Below are 281 nucleotides of genomic sequence, written 5' to 3' on the forward strand. Positions count from 1 at the left end.
TGTGAATTATTTTTACAGTAAAGGTACCGTACTTTCATTTACAGTAATTTTATGAATTCATTGTAAAATACAAAACAATTAAACACAATATAAGATTAAAAAAAAGTAAAAATACAGTGATTTACTATGTACTGAACTATAGTGGCTATATTGTGATTTTTTTTTTTTACAGTAATACCTAAGCTACTTTGATGTTGTCATGTCGACAAGGTTGTGATGTAACTTTACAGCCTTCTACTGTAAAAATCCTATGCAGTAGTGTTACTGTGAAATCTAAAGGA

General features: G+C 27.4%; 1 protein-coding gene across 1 annotated transcript in view; it reads left to right on the forward strand.

Moving 5' to 3' along the window:
* Positions 1-281, forward strand: part of LOC116686064 (tetratricopeptide repeat protein 28-like) — a gene marked incomplete at its 5' end in the record, with an annotated part of 133170 nt that overhangs the window by 46926 nt on the left and 85963 nt on the right.

Source organism: Etheostoma spectabile, unplaced genomic scaffold (genome assembly GCF_008692095.1).
Source record: "Etheostoma spectabile isolate EspeVRDwgs_2016 unplaced genomic scaffold, UIUC_Espe_1.0 scaffold310, whole genome shotgun sequence".
NCBI classification, from domain to species: domain Eukaryota; kingdom Metazoa; phylum Chordata; class Actinopteri; order Perciformes; family Percidae; genus Etheostoma; species Etheostoma spectabile.